Source organism: Pistacia vera, unplaced genomic scaffold, assembly GCF_008641045.1.
Source record: "Pistacia vera cultivar Batoury unplaced genomic scaffold, PisVer_v2 Contig81, whole genome shotgun sequence".
NCBI lineage: Eukaryota > Viridiplantae > Streptophyta > Magnoliopsida > Sapindales > Anacardiaceae > Pistacia > Pistacia vera.
In genome coordinates, this window is record NW_022196679.1 from 242245 (window position 1) to 255589 (window position 13345).

The window sequence follows — 13345 nt, forward strand, 5'->3', positions numbered from 1 at the left end:
GGGAAAGAGACGAGAGAAGGGAAGGGCGCGTTAATAACTTTACCTTTCGGGACTTGACCCGGAGTCTTCCGGATTTGGAGCCTGGGTCCTCTTTCTATTTGTGGGTGAGTGGCCCGGTTGCTTTTGAGGTCCCACTAAGGGCATAATAGGGGTTTACTATGACAAGGACAAAAGTGTCGTGTCACTTCATTTACACTTTTTATTTGTTTTCTAATTTAATATTTTCTCTTGTTTANTTCCTTACATTTTACTCCCCACTTTTCCTACTAATTAGGGGTAGAATGGTCAAATTGCCCTTAGGGAAGAAAATATCTAAAACTTAACAAATTTTTCAGCCCGCCCGTCGCCGCAGCGAAATACTCCAACAGCTACTCCGTGGGCAACAACACCTCTTCGCCGCGTGGAAGCTTCTTCTTCGCCCCGGCAAAGCCTGTAACCCAAAAATTTCGCCAATCCTTCATAATTTTCAAGGCAAACACTCAACCAAAGCAACTCATCAATCCAACTAAGGGCCAACCAACCTAAAATGACAACATGCAAGCTCCAATGAGGACAAATCAATAACCATTCAAGCCAATCATCAAATCGTAACTATGTACCTCAAGTGGGGTGTTACATTCCTTTTATTTTTTGTCCACCTTGAAGTGGCCGTTTTCATGTACCCACAAGTTCTTGATCTTTATAGATTACACTCCATGGTCATATAATAAAAGTTTTGTTTTGTTACGATTAATCCACTGGACAAATTTTGCATGCACCCCTGCATGACATAATATAAGTTAGACCACTCGTCTTTAATTAGTTTCAATTGTCCCTTAAAGATTTTTACACTTCCAATTGCATTCAAGTCCTCTTACCAAGCTATTAGTAGTCGTACCAGGCCTTATTTCTCTCTAAAACGTCCCCAAAAAGTTTCAATTCTTACACATTACCCCCCAAATTCAAATAAATAAAATTAAATAAAATCCACAACAAAAATATGGGGAGAACAACATTTTCCCAGCTAAGGTTTGGTGAAACGACACTTTCCCACCCATTAAGTTTCAAAATGACACTTTCCCACCCACCTTTGTATTTGTGTTGATTAGTTTAGTGTTAATCTTAGTTGTTTGATTTTTGTTTTAATTTTGAATAATACTACACATACATCATTTTCATACAACATTATGTGGCAAGATATGATTGGGTGAAAGTTTAATTTTAACTTTAAATTAGCCAATCATATGTTGCCACATAATGTTGTATAAGAAATATTGTATGAAAATGATGAATGTGTAGTATTACTCTTTAATTCTAACTTTACTTTCCTCTACAATTCCAACATTTTTGTTTCATCAATTAGTAATAGAATTAGGAAACTCGGTAATTAGTACGCAATCCTCGTGGGAACGATACTCCACTTTATCATTGTATTACTTTTTGTAACTAGTGTACTTGCTAAATATGCATGTTTGTCGAACCACGCATTAGTTGGAGTTGCCACAAAATGGTCGAGTTAATTGTCATAAACATCATTATGCTTCTTCATCATTTCTCTAACTTCTTGTGTTTTTATGGGATTAAATAAATTTACTCATTTATTGATGAAATGTCGTTAACCTCAACTGGAGCCGAACCGAAGGCAAATGACTTACATTTAATTTTGGCTATTATATTAAGTAGTATAAAACCAGAGTTCTAATGTTTAAATGGAAGTTATATTTGTAGAAAGTGCTATATGTAGAGTTATAATCCCAAATCTGTATACGTACATGGCAATATTGAGTTGGCAGGTAAATTAACATGGCAAGGGTCTTCGGAATTTTGTGGACCCGCCCTGTATGAGGCAAGGATTCCCCGACTTTGACAGGGATTGGGGATGGGGATGGGGATGGCTCTTCCGCCAACCCGTCAGTATATATATTATGTTTGCAATAATACCCTTGCAAATTATACCCAATTACATAATTATCTTACACATTTATACCCATTTTTTCTCTAAACTACTCTCACACGAATTGTCGCCTCCCCAGTTATCGCTGATTCCAGCTCGCAGATTTCATCTCACCGAAATAATGAGATTTGGGCCGGCTTAAAGAAAGGAAACAGTAGCTTACAGACCGTAGGTCCCTAACTTATTTCCCGCTTTAGCTTCTCATATCAAATCTCTTAACATCTTGTTAAAAATTCATGTTGGTTGGCTTTGTCTTTTATTAATTACACTGCTTTTTATGTAAATTTTTGAAGAGATGAAGAATAAAAGAGCTGAGTTTGCACTTGGATACTTGCTTGTAAATTTGAAGAAAGGTGCTGGGGAAGGAAGGTGGAGGAAACTTGCAAATTGTTAGGTAAAGCACTCAACAACTATTACAATCCCTCCAATACTAAATTATACTTATATTTTCTTGTTTATAAATTACAACAAGCACAATGTTAAGATGTGACTGACTTGAATACAAGGCAGTTCAATGCTGCCATTTTTGGAGCAAATGACAGTTTGTTTTGCCTGTGATTGATTCCGTAAGCATCAATGTTGTATTTGTAGAATGCCCTTGTAATTGTTCTTGCACTAAATTTTATGAATTACAACGATTCACTGCTCATCAATTATGTATGACTCTTATCTTACCTTTAATCTGTGTTTTTTTCTTTTTTGGTTTGAATAGAATGATGCTGCCTTAGAAGATTAAATTGGTGCTCTTGAAGAAGGGGAAGGTTGAGATGATGAATTAGAGATTCCTTGTCCAGAGAATGCATTTGAGCTTATTGGTTTAAAATATTAGACATTACCTGTAAAACCCCATTCTAATAATATATATATTCCCTTTGGTTTTGTTTATGAGGAGGGACTTTTCTGTCAAATTTTAAAGTTTGGTTAGTGGTGAAAATGAAGAAATGGGAACTGTTGGGTTTGCATGTAGCAAGGGCACAAAATCTGGATGTTTTTGTAAGGAAAAGATGATGTGGCAGGGTTATATTAGAATTAAGAGAATTTGGGGGCTGTTATAGAAAAAAAAAAAATTTGTTTTTATATATAAATTTGGGCCGCTCGCCCAAAAGAAGAAGAAGAAAGTGTGGAGAAGAAAACTGAGAAAAAAAAAGAAAAGAAAGAGAGAAAGGAAGAGAGAGAAGGGAGAAAAGAAGAGAGAAAAGAAGGAAGAAGGAAGAGAGAACGTCGGCTGAAGGAGGAAGGGAAAGAAAAAGATAAATGAGGGAGAGAAAGTGAGGTGAAGAGAAGGATGATGCTTGGGGCAGCTGGGTATTTCGGGTTGAGCTGAATTTTTTTAGTGTGAGTGGCAAAAACTAAAACTTTCTTCAAATTCAAGCTTGCATGTTTTAATTAAGATGATCATTTCAGTGGGTTTGAGAGCTTGTTTTGAACTAGGGTGTTAATTGTTGAGTTTGTCATTGTTTGAATGTGTTGAAAGTTACATGCATGAAGATATATTGCATTTGAATGTGTTCTATCAAGAATTGCATGTTATACTTTAGTTTATTGGTTTGAAATTCATGGAAGTTGTCTTTAAATTGAATGCTCGGCATTGTTTTTACATGAGCGGAAAATGCATAAAAGAATTCTTTAAAAAAAAAAAAAAAAAGAATGGAGTTTCAAAGCTTGCATGTCACCTTAAGCTTACTGTTTTTCAGTTACTTCAAAAATCATGTTGAATTGAATAATTGGAAATGTTGTTCATTCGGTAAAGATGAGTTGTTTGCTATTGTTTGAGAAAGGTTTTTAGATGCCTTTACTGTGATATAAGTCCTTATGTGATGAACTCTTAAAACCTTATTTCAAGTATTTATGGAACCTGTATGTTGCTGTTGGAAGTGTCCTGATATTAATCAAGTTGATTACAAGGTTTTACCAAAATATCTTATTGGCAAGCCGTGTATTTCCAATTGGGTGTTAATGATAAAAGGTTATAAACAATTTATTAATTGCTTTGTTTGATATTCGGTCAAATAGTTGAAAGAGAATGCATTGAATAGCTCCATTAACATATTATTCCCTTTTCTAAAAGTTGTTTGAACGTTAATGTAAAATAGTGAGATGGTGTTTTTATTAGATTTTCTTCATATGAGACAAAGTTCTAAACTTCATTTGCTTTAAAGAAATTGCCTTACAATAATTACTTAGCAGGATGAACGTGTGAGAGTGGACTAGGAGTCATGATCTGAAAATATTTGTAAAGTTGGGATGCTGAAAGTTCAAGAACATATGGGGTTCAATAGAAAACTGAATAATCTGATAATTTTCTACAAGTTCAAGTAGTCAAATATTACGGCTATAGAAAATTGATATTCTTTTTGTGTGTTGCATTGAGTCTGAAGCATTAAATGCAAGCCACTGCTTTTCATGTCTATGAGACTTACATGGAGTGCAAACCTTAGTTAATAATTACATGTTACAATTTTGTCAGGGTTTAAGTGCTACGCTTAAGAGTACTGAGGGTGTATTTGAAACTATGATGCATCCAGTTTTGTGGAAGTGCCTGTCACGTGAATTGTAGATTTATTTAATAATTGTGTAAAGTTTCTTTTGGCTCCCTCATGTTTATTTCATTACTTGTCTTTACTTACATTTTAGCCCAGAATACACTACCATAAATTATTTCATAATGTTTTAATAATTTTATAAAGGCCTATGTTTTGAAGAAATATAATGTATTGGGTTAAGAATAAGTATAGTAATGGCTTACAAACCACCCTACGAAGTACCCATTCCCCCAGTTTCAGGCTCTGCCCACGCGATGCAGGATTCCGCTGGGTATTGAGATATTTGGTCTTCAGGCTCTGCGCATGCGTATTGAGATATTTAGTGCTCTGCCTGGGCGTTGAGTTTGTCCGCCAGGTATTGAGATAGTTTTCTTCAGGCTCTGCCCGCGCGATGATAGATCTTGCCGGGTATCGAGATGTATTTCCCAGCTCTGCCTGTGTGTGGGATGCCCACCAGGTATCGAGATTTTTCCCCAGGGTACTAGTTGTGGTGAGAACCTTTAGTATCAGTTTACTGCTTCGAAACAGGATATCAGTTTAAAGTTTTCAGATACCAGCCTACAGTTTTCAGTATCAGTTAATAGCTTCAGTTTTCAGTATCTGATGGATAGTTTGCATTAGTTATATGAAACAGTTGATGTTGTAGCATGATTTATAGAAAACATCGTCTTTAGAAGCATAAGCATTTACAGCTATTCTTTAAGTTCTCATAAAAGAATTTTCAGCATTTAGTGATGAGCTAGGATTCAGAAATTGTTGTCAGTTTAATTGATCAGATTATAATACTTAGAACAATTAGAAATGAGTTATGCATGCATACATGGATGATTAGCTGCCACCGTAAAAGAATGTTCATGGAATCATGTTGTTTTCTGTATTTTTATAAAAACCTTTGCATGCCATAACTTTTGTTTGACGAATGTTTTGCAAATTCCCCCTTTTCCCCACTCACTGAGTATTTCAGCTCACCCCTTTTTTTTTTAAATGTTTTTCCCCCCCACCAGGACCTTCCGGAGATCGTGCCGAGTGGTGAGCCTCCGCTCAGGGTTGTGCCACGCGTTGACATCTTTTATGTGGGTTTTATATTTACGTCGCATTGTAAAATTTGGACTTTCGTTTCAAGAACTCATGTTTTCCTTCATGTATTTCCTTTTGTTTCATGTTTTGGAATGTATAGTATAAGTGGAAAACCTGATACTACAATTTTCCCTAACTCTTTCCTTTTGTAAAACGAAAAATGATGCATGTCTTTTTTTTGAGATGTTGGAAATGGAAATACTATGATGTTATTCAGGAAAAGTATGTCTTTAAACAGGTTTCGCAGTTTTTCTACATGACACGTCTCGGGTATCTGAGTCTTGTGGGAGCGCCCGGATCCTACGGGATGAGGAAATTTGGGACGGGTTGTGTCATTACCTTTTTTCAGAATTGAATTTGATGTTCAAACCCATGTTTAAAGTAAGTGTCAATTCTGCAACATTTTTATTCAGAGTCAATATATTCATACAATCAGTTCAGTTTTCTGTTATTTTTTTATTTGGGCGGGGAATGAGTCGGGAAAAAACCCCTCGGGGATTTTTCCCCGTTGTGCGGGGTGGAGACTAGGAATGGCGTAGGGACGGGGAGCCCCGTTGCCATCTCTACTTTATCATGGATTTGAAGTGATTCGTGGAATCGAGTAATAACACGTGTGAATATATATTCTACTTTTGCCTAGTCCAAATATGGAGGTAACATTGTTGATTTAAACTTACTAGTTACTACCACGGCCAATTGCATGTATTTTACAATATCCATTTTAACGGGTTTAGGGTTTAGTTTGAATCATAGACTATTCCTATTCATAAGAATTTTACAAATCAAATTGTAAAATCAATTTATATAAATTTTTTTAGTAAGTTCTTCTAAGAGATTATTCATTTCATAATAATTTGACAAAATATTGATCCTATAATCTGACAGTCTAGTCACAATATCGAAGCAGTGATATAATTTAATCACTTATTTATTGTGCTTGAATATTAATAAAATGTGATTGCCTATACTAATAACTAAATGGGACTGTAAATCACTTAAAATTTCTATTAAATTAAAGCAACTTCCTCTAACAAATTATTCAAAATTCCCATTTTTATAGAATTATTTTTCTCTCTCGTTTGACAATTGTCAATTGAATTATTCAACTAAATAATTCTATCCTTCTTATTTCTCTTTCTCCAAATATATTTTTTGATAATGACATTTTGTCAAAAACAACTTCCAAATAAAATTTCCTCATAAAACTTTGAAGGCTTGACACAGTTCAAGTCTTGCCTTAAATGCCTTTTTGTTGAATCTAACACAATCGGTTCCAACTAAACCTACACTTGTATATGTAATTTTAAAATACGATCATTGGATTTATCTTTATCAATGTTATGGCTAAAAAATTAGGGTTGACGTAAGCTTACAGGAGCACCAATCCAAGTTCAGGAAGGCTTTGCACCATTCAGAATCTGCCACGTAGCCCTAAGATAGAGAAAATATGGCTGTCACCAACTCAGCAAGCTTAAGTTTTGTCTGTGACCGAATGAGGTTTGCACACCTGTCCAAGCCCCATATAATTTAAGGATATTTCCTAAGTTATCAGCCAATGGGATGGGAGGAAGGACTTGCATGGCACTACCTACTTGTAAACTTGTAATCATTACCTTGAACTCATTGGCTATAAATAGAGGACTTCCCTTCACAAAATCGGGATCTCTAATTTTCATAAAAGCAAATAACAAAGACAACCTATGGGAAAGAGACTGGCTTAATATTCTCTCTGAATACCAAGTTATTGTAATTCAGTTCGTAGTTTGCAACCTCTTGTAACTTGGCTAATAATAAAGAACACTTATATAAAAGAAAATAGTGGATGTAGGAATCGTTTTAAGCATCCGAACCACTATAAAATTCTCACTGTCTCATTTACTATTTAGTCTATGCATGCTACTATGATTTTAACCTAAATCTCAAATTAATCATGTGTAATTTCTAAGATTCTCTTAGCACTTTGCACGTGCGAAGTCGTTGGTGTCAAAATCTAGCATCAACAATTTGGCTCTATCACATCAGCTCTTTATCTAGTAATTTTAACTAATCAATCAGTTATACTAGAAACTCATGGCTTGTAGTCTTGAAACCGAGCATGCTAGCATCAACAATGAACAGGTTGCCTACACTCAGGAGACTACTACTCCCAAAGTAGTTCCATGTCCCCAAAGTGCTGCAATGACATCCCTTCAGCTTCTCAGCTAGATCTGACTATGATGGACTATTTGGAAAGGTTCAATAACACCCTTTAAACGATGAGCCAAAAGCTAGATCATTTGGATAATGTCATGCCGCCAAACTCTGATAAGGCGGTAGCACCTCCAAAAATGCCTGTAGGTTGTGCTAAAGTGTGGAAACAAGCAAAAGCTCATACCACACACACTACTATGCGTAAAGACAAGGGAAAACAAGTGGCTAAGCATAGGCCGAAAGGCTTTAGAAGGCCAGCGAATACTGGTCACGAGCTAGGGAGAAAACCTACGGCCCTACGACTTGGTAGTATGTTGCACCAAGAGCCATCCCATGCCATGTCGCAAGAGCACCCCCACAAGAGTGCTCGACAGGGAGATTCCCACCATCGCTGGAATGATGGTCCCAATAATCACCGCGAGGGAAGTACTCATCATTAACGGGTCGGTTTTAACCACCGTGGAAGTAGGGAGAACTCCTCAAGCCATTCAGTGCCTTCACAAGGCTTTAGCTAGCTTGTGTCCAGGCATGCCAAAGGCTCCGGCCAAGGCAGGGAAGGTTCCGATCTATAGTCCTTTCTTAGTCGCAATTGTAGAGAGCATACCTACATTGCAGAAAGTGATCCCCAAAGGGCTCCCCTTCCTCAAATAAGGAGTTACAGTGAACTTTGGATCAATTTAGAGCTCAACACAATGAGTAGGGGTATGTCGTTGAGGTGCCTCCCTTTTCTTCAGTAGTTTTGACTGCTCATTTCCTATCAAGATTTAGAATGCTCGATATGAAGGCATTTAATGGGAATTTTGATTCATAAGATCACCTCTATAAGTTTAATGACCTAATGGAGTTTCACAAAGTTTCTAACTTGGCAAAATGTTGCTGCTTAGAAGTGACTCTGACTGTCCACACTAAACGTTGGTTCAGATCGCTTCCACCAGGTTCTATCAACTCATGGAAGTAGATGAGTTTGTTATTTTTGAGACACTTCTAGGCCAATTTGAAGTTCTCAATGCCATTAAGCTACCTCAACAACATACGATAGGAGAAGAATGAGTCTCTTCAGTCTTATATTAACAAATTTCACAAGGAACTTAACAAGGTGTACTAAGGATTTAGTTCGAACTCTAATAATTGTCGGAGTTTGCATGCAAACAGACCTGTGGAAGAAACTGCAATCTGAGGATGATATTTCCTCACTTGCTTCTACAATCTAACACAGAAATATTTGCAGATAGAAAACTCAGTGGCAGCTTTAAATCACCACGACCTTAGGCCTTCGACCAACGCCCCCAGTCAGATGAAGGAAAACTGGGGAGAGAGTAGTAGAAGATCTAATCACAAATGGTCTAATGATGATCAGAGAAAGGGAAAGAAACAATGGTTTGAGCTTAAGAAATCTTACGCCTAAGGTCCTTGTCACGATCATGATCGTGCACTCCACTCAATGCATCAGTTTCAACTATTCTGGATAAATCAGAAGAAGCTAAACTACTCAAAGAGTAGAGCCCATGAAGAAACCCGCATCTAAAAGGAATGGCAAGAAATACTACCGTTACCACCAGGATAATGGGCATCATATCGATGAATGTTGAGCTCTTAAGCAAGCAATTAGAGACCTCATTCAAAAGAGGCACTTCAAGAAGTATGTTGATGTTCTAACTCCTGTAAGGGAGAAGGATCAAGGGGGCCATGGAAAGAGGCGCCAAGGTCTCTACTTGGTAAGGACTATTTTTGGGGGACCTCATATAGACGGAAACTCTCAGAATGCACAAGTAAAGTATGCTCGAGAGGCTAGGCATGAGCCTTTGAATGTTCTGAGTCTGGCACCGTGACCTAGCAAGGTGCGTAGAGAAGAGGAGATTGCCTTCTCTAGTAAAGACGTGGTTCAACGGCATCACTCTCATGAGGATGCACTGGTCGTTGCGGTTGAAATAGGAAGGTGCGAACTCCACAGAATGTTGTTGGACAATGGGAGCACGGTGAATATCTTATTTCAGTGAGCTTTTAAGGAAATGAGGTTGGAAGAGACAGATTTGAAGCCTATCTCCATTCCTCTATATGGGTTTACCAGAGACCATCTAATTCCCCGAAGAATGATCTCCTTTTTGCCACTTTGGGAGATACCACGAAATGATCAAATGATATAATTTCTATTAGTGGATTGTCGATCAGCTTTTAATGGCATCATCGAACAATCTCTATTACAGAATTTCAAGGCTTCCACCTTAATCTACCATATGAAGATAAAGTTTCTCACTCCAACAAGGTATGAGGAAGTCGGGGGATCATAGTGTGAATCTCATGACTGTTATAATAGGGCAATACAGATGGCATGCAAAAGGAAAGGGAACCCTACGGGCGTTCCTGAACAGGCAATGACGATCAATAGGATCGGGCCACAGCCTGGTCCAATGGAAGACAGTATCGACCCTCACGTTCAAAAGAGTATTCCTATAGTGGGCCAGTTAAGACTTTATCTGAGGTTTCTGTCAATGAGATTGAGTCAACTTGTGTGTTGAGAATCAGAAGTAATCTCGGTCCTCGGCTTGCAACCAATTTAACGAGCTTCCTTAGACATAATATATATATTTTTTTTGCATGGACTCATGCTGACATGATCGGGATCAGCCTAGAGATGTCATGCACTCAACATCGACAGTAAAGTCAAGCCAGTTCACTAAAAGAAAAGAGTTATGGACCTAGAGTGTTATGCAACTCTTAAGGTTGAGGTGGATAAGTTCCTCTTAATCGGGTTCATTCGAGAAGCTCATTACCCTACTTGGGTCGCCAATCCTATTTTGGTGAAAAAAACCCAACGGTAAGTGGCGAACCTGCCTTGATTTCACCGATCTCAATAAAACCTGCCCAAAGGACAGTTTCCCTCTACCAAGAATAGAACAACTTATTGATGCCACTTTCAGGCACAAGCTGTAGAGCTTCATGGATGCCTACTCGAGATGTAATCAGATTTTGATGTTCACGCCCAATGAGGAGCATACCTCATTTATCATAGATCGAGGACTATACTACTATAGAGTTATGCCCTTTGGTCTGAAAAATGCTGGGGCGACCTACCAGCATCAGGTTAACCATATGTTTTCCGAGTAGATCAAAAAATCAATGGCAGTCTATGTTGATAACATGCTGGTCAAGTTATATGTCGCTTCAGATCACATAGCCAACCTTACAGAAATTTTTGACATACTCTGAAGATATAGAATGAAGTTTAATCCTCTTAAATGTTCATTCAAAGTATCCTTAAATTCTTAGGGTATATAGTTAACCATCGGGGAATTGAAGTCAACCCCGAGAAGATCCAAGCTCTTCTTGATATCAAAAGTCTTGCCAATCGCAAATAAGTACACAACTTGAATGGGAGAACATCGGCTCTCTATTGCTTCATATCAAGAGCAATATATCGTTGTTTACCGTTCTTTAATATACTCAGAGCCTATAAGAGATTTGAATGGACTCCAGAGTGTAAGCAGGCCGTCTGGAGCATAAAAGAGCATTTTAGAAAACCACCTCTTCTGTCCAAACCTCTTTTGAAGGAAATTTTATTTCTTTACTTGTCCATCTCTCAGTATGCGGTCAGTGCAGCTCTCATTTGGGAAGAAGGAAGAATTCAGTAGCTAGTATATTACACGAGCAAACAGTAATTGGATGTTAAGTCAAGGTATTCAGAGATAGAATGATTAGCCTTTGCCTTGCTGATCAATTCTAGGAAGCTGTGACTTACTTTCATGCTCATACCATTCATGTATTAACGAATTATCTGCTTAGACATGTCCTTCAAAAGCCAAAGACTTTGGGTAAATTGCTCAAATGGGCCATGGAATTAAGTCAATTCGATCTACATTACATACTAAAAGTTGTTATCAAAGGGCAAGTTGTAGCTGACTTTATATCGGAGTTCTCCTATCAGCCAGATCAAGAACCCGAACAACCAACTAGTGAAGTCATCCAAGAAAATGTCCGAAACTTGTCAACTTGGAGTCTCTATGTTGATGGGTCTTCTAACAGAAGAAGAGCTAGAGGTGGCCTCCTACTCATCAATCTTGAGGGAACTCGCATTTATGGAGCCCTTAGGTTCGGATTCAAAGCCACGAATAATAAGGCTAAGTATGAAACTCTATTTGCTGGTTTACAACTAGCAAGAGAGATGAGGTCAGATATGATCGACATCAATAGCGACTCCCAATTGATGGTTAATCAGATTTTGGGAGATTATCAAGCAAAATAAAAGAATATGATGTTAGAGTAGATGCCTTAGAGCCAATCAATTATTGTAAGATTGACTCTATAATAAATGGTTATTCATCAACAAAAGGCATATTCTTCTATATCATGTAAATTATAGTTATATGTAATGATATATGTCCTTAGGATGGTAGAATCGTGATGAGAGTATCAAATGTTTCAAATCTTGATAGTGAGAAACCTATGATCACATATGGTGGCCATTCTAGAAACGTCCATAGCCCCAGTATTATTCTGATTAAGGACATAGATAATACAGAAAGGCTATCATATCGTTGAATGACCATTTTGAAAGGTTGTGACTGATCTCACTTTTCAAGGTTGTTTGCCGACAATCTAATGCAACGCATAGATGCTTGCTTGAGGCAAGTTCACTGGACAGATCCATTAGAGGATTCCATATGGATGGTAACCCCAGTGTCCATGAAATAATTCCTCTAACGGATGGTGGTGCATGTGATCCTTAGACTTGAGATCATTAGAGCGCCTTGTGTACCAATTAGTGTAGTTTGACACTAGCCTAATGTAGTTCTATTTAGAGCTATCAATATAGTAGTGATTGGCTACATTGAGAATTGTATCGAGACCATGGTGGATCGACTCACTAGGTAAATCAGTAAATGGTAATAACACTAAATCTATGGTCACAGTGAGATTGAGTTGTTGCTTAATTCAATTTAATATTCTTGTCATTGGTCCAATAACTTAATACAAACATGTCGAGGATATCTGAGGTTGACACTATTTCTGTACCTCAACCTCGATGAGATAACAGATGATGAAATGATTTGATTGCATGGTAACCATACTATTAACAGGTTTCGCTTTATCCGAATCTATCGGGTGGCCATGATGTCTTACTAGGGGCCAATCTTGGTCTGTGTGTAGTGAGATGATTAATTGAAGTTAATCACTGCCAATATGATGAGGAGCCTACGAGTAGCACACTTAAAAGACAATTTAACAATCAGTCTATGAAAGGGGTATTTTCGTCTTTTGGGATGAAATAGTATTTTGGTAATCTCACACTGCAATTAAATTTGCTTAGGTTGTTGCCTATGTTTAATTTTAATATCAATATTAAAATTAGTGAGATTATATTTGAACGTATATTAATATGTATATTTAAATGAATTATTATTAGATATGAGAACCTTTAGATTATATCCAATAAATCCAAGTCCTATATATTCAAGAGACGTGGTATCGCTCAATCAGCACTCCTGTCTTTCCCACCCCCGGTCATTGATTCGAGAACTAACAACCTGAAGCTACTCCTGCCATGCGGTAAAGACTCTCAAACTCAAGCTTTTAAAAGCAAGAAAGTGGCAATACGGCGAAAGCT

General features: G+C 37.5%; 1 long non-coding RNA gene across 1 annotated transcript; it reads left to right on the forward strand.

The window, feature by feature from the left end:
- The first annotated feature begins 4571 nt into the window (after positions 1-4571).
- On the forward strand, positions 4572-5877 carry LOC116117430. The gene is made up of 3 exons (XR_004125971.1): positions 4572-4966; positions 5481-5549; positions 5792-5877. It is a non-coding gene; the product is annotated as an uncharacterized LOC116117430 (long non-coding RNA).
- Positions 5878-13345: the final 7468 nt, after the last annotated feature.